Source organism: Palaemon carinicauda, unplaced genomic scaffold, assembly GCF_036898095.1.
Source record: "Palaemon carinicauda isolate YSFRI2023 unplaced genomic scaffold, ASM3689809v2 scaffold2550, whole genome shotgun sequence".
Classification (NCBI taxonomy): domain Eukaryota; kingdom Metazoa; phylum Arthropoda; class Malacostraca; order Decapoda; family Palaemonidae; genus Palaemon; species Palaemon carinicauda.
Window position 1 is genome coordinate 3 of NW_027170194.1, and position 4998 is coordinate 5000.

Below are 4998 nucleotides of genomic sequence, written 5' to 3' on the forward strand. Positions count from 1 at the left end.
ATAATAATAATAATAATAATAATAATAATAATAATAATAATAATAATAATAATAATAATAATAATAATAATAATAATAATAATAATAATAATAATAATAATAATAATAATAATAATAATAATAATAATAATAATAATAATAATAATAATAATAATAATAATAATAATAATAATAATAATAATAATAATAATAATAATAATAATAATAATAATAATAATAATAATAATAATAATAATAATAATAATAATAATAATAATAATAATAATAATAATAATAATAATAATAATAATAATAATAATAATAATAATAATAATAATAATAATAATAATAATAATAATAATAATAATAATAATAATAATAATAATAATAATAATAATAATAATAATAATAATAATAATAATAATAATAATAATAATAATAATAATAATAATAATAATAATAATAATAATAATAATAATAATAATAATAATAATAATAATAATAATAATAATAATAATAATAATAATAATAATAATAATAATAATAATAATAATAATAATAATAATAATAATAATAATAATAATAATAATAATAATAATAATAATAATAATAATAATAATAATAATAATAATAATAATAATAATAATAATAATAATAATAATAATAATAATAATAATAATAATAATAATAATAATAATAATAATAATAATAATAATAATAATAATAATAATAATAATAATAATAATAATAATAATAATAATAATAATAATAATAATAATAATAATAATAATAATAATAATAATAATAATAATAATAATAATAATAATAATAATAATAATAATAATAATAATAATAATAATAATAATAATAATAATAATAATAATAATAATAATAATAATAATAATAATAATAATAATAATAATAATAATAATAATAATAATAATAATAATAATAATAATAATAATAATAATAATAATAATAATAATAATAATAATAATAATAATAATAATAATAATAATAATAATAATAATAATAATAATAATAATAATAATAATAATAATAATAATAATAATAATAATAATAATAATAATAATAATAATAATAATAATAATAATAATAATAATAATAATAATAATAATAATAATAATAATAATAATAATAATAATAATAATAATAATAATAATAATAATAATAATAATAATAATAATAATAATAATAATAATAATAATAATAATAATAATAATAATAATAATAATAATAATAATAATAATAATAATAATAATAATAATAATAATAATAATAATAATAATAATAATAATAATAATAATAATAATAATAATAATAATAATAATAATAATAATAATAATAATAATAATAATAATAATAATAATAATAATAATAATAATAATAATAATAATAATAATAATAATAATAATAATAATAATAATAATAATAATAATAATAATAATAATAATAATATAATAATAATAATAATAATAATAATAATAATAATAATAATAATAATAATAATAATAATAATAATAATAATAATAATAATAATAATAATAATAATAATAATAATAATAATAATAATAATAATAATAATAATAATAATAATAATAATAATAATAATAATAATAATAATAATAATAATAATAATAATAATAATAATAATAATAATAATAATAATAATAATAATAATAATAATAATAATAATAATAATAATAATAATAATAATAATAATAATAATAATAATAATAATAATAATAATAATAATAATAATAATAATAATAATAATAATAATAATAATAATAATAATAATAATAATAATAATAATAATAATAATAATAATAATAATAATAATAATAATAATAATAATAATAATAATAATAATAATAATAATAATAATAATAATAATAATAATAATAATAATAATAATAATAATAATAATAATAATAATAATAATAATAATAATAATAATAATAATAATAATAATAATAATAATAATAATAATAATAATAATAATAATAATAATAATAATAATAATAATAATAATAATAATAATAATAATAATAATAATAATAATAATAATAATAATAATAATAATAATAATAATAATAATAATAATAATAATAATAATAATAATAATAATAATAATAATAATAATAATAATAATAATAATAATAATAATAATAATAATAATAATAATAATAATAATAATAATAATAATAATAATAATAATAATAATAATAATAATAATAATAATAATAATAATAATAATAATAATAATAATAATAATAATAATAATAATAATAATAATAATAATAATAATAATAATAATAATAATAATAATAATAATAATAATAATAATAATAATAATAATAATAATAATAATAATAATAATAATAATAATAATAATAATAATAATAATAATAATAATAATAATAATAATAATAATAATAATAATAATAATAATAATAATAATAATAATAATAATAATAATAATAATAATAATAATAATAATAATAATAATAATAATAATAATAATAATTAATAATAATAATAATAATAATAATAATAATAATAATAATAATAATAATAATAATAATAATAATAATAATAATAATAATAATAATAATAATAATAATAATAATAATAATAATAATAATAATAATAATAATAATAATAATAATAATAATAATAATAATAATAATAATAATAATAATAATAATAATAATAATAATAATAATAATAATAATAATAATAATAATAATAATAATAATAATAATAATAATAATAATAATAATAATAATAATAATAATAATAATAATAATAATAATAATAATAATAATAATAATAATAATAATAATAATAATAATAATAATAATAATAATAATAATAATAATAATAATAATAATAATAATAATAATAATAATAATAATAATAATAATAATAATATAATAATAATAATAATAATAATAATAATAATAATAATAATAATAATAATAATAATAATAATAATAATAATAATAATAATAATAATAATAATAATAATAATAATAATAATAATAATAATAATAATAATAATAATAATAATAATAATAATAATAATAATATAATAATAATAATAATAATAATAATAATAATAATAATAATAATTTTAATAATAATAATAATAATAATAATAATAATAATAATAATAATAATAATAATAATAATAATAATAATAATAATAATAATAATAATAATAATAATAATAATAATAATAATAATAATAATAATAATAATAATAATAATAATATAATAATAATAATAATAATAATAATAATAATAATAATAATAATAATAATAATAATAATAATAATAATAATAATAATAATAATAATAATAATAATAATAATAATAATAATAATAATAATAATAATAATAATAATAATAATAATAATAATAATAATAATAATAATAATAATAATAATAATAATAATAATAATAATAATAATAATAATAATAATAATAATAATAATAATAATAATAATAATAATAATAATAATAATAATATAATAATAATAATAATAATAATAATAATAATAATAATAATAATAATAATAATAATAATAATAATAATAATAATAATAATAATAATAATAATAATAATAATAATAATAATAATAATAATAATAATAATAATAATAATAATAATAATAATAATAATAATAATAATAATAATAATAATAATAATAATAATAATAATAATAATAATAATAATAATAATAATAATAATAATAATAATAATAATAATAATAATAATAATAATAATAATAATAATAATAATAATAATAATAATAATAATAATAATAATAATAATAATATAATAATAATAATAATAATAATAATAATAATAATAATAATAATAATAATATAATAATAATAATAATAATAATAATAATAATAATAATAATATAATAATAATAATAATAATAATAATAATAATAATAATAATAATAATAATAATAATAATAATAATAATAATAATAATAATAATAATAATAATAATAATAATAATAATAATAATAATAATAATAATAATAATAATAATAATAATAATAATAATAATAATAATAATAATAATAATAATAATAATAATAATAATAATAATAATAATAATAATAATAATAATAATAATAATAATAATAATAATAATAATAATAATAATAATAATAATAATAATAATAATAATAATAATAATAATAATAATAATAATAATAATAATAATAATAATATAATAATAATAATAATAATAATAATAATAATAATAATAATAATAATAATAATAATAATAATAATAATAATAATAATAATAATAATAATAATAATAATAATAATAATAATAATAATAATAATAATAATAATAATAATAATAATAATAATAATAATAATAATAATAATAATAATAATAATAATAATAATAATTTTAATAATAATAATAATAATAATAATAATAATAATAATAATAATAATAATAATAATAATAATAATAATAATAATAATAATAATAATAATAATAATAATAATAATAATAATAATAATAATAATAATAATAATAATAATAATAATAATAATAATAATAATAATAATAATAATAATAATAATAATAATAATAATAATATAATAATAATAATAATAATAATAATAATAATAATAATAATAATAATAATAATAATAATAATAATAATAATAATAATAATAATAATAATAATAATAATAATAATAATAATAATAATAATAATAATAATAATAATAATAATAATAATAATAATAATAATAATAATAATAATAATAATAATAATAATAATAATAATAATAATAATAATAATAATAATAATAATAATAATAATAATAATAATAATAATAATAATAATAATAATAATAATAATAATAATAATAATAATAATAATAATAATAATAATAATAATAATAATAATAATAATAATAATAATAATAATAATAATAATAATAATA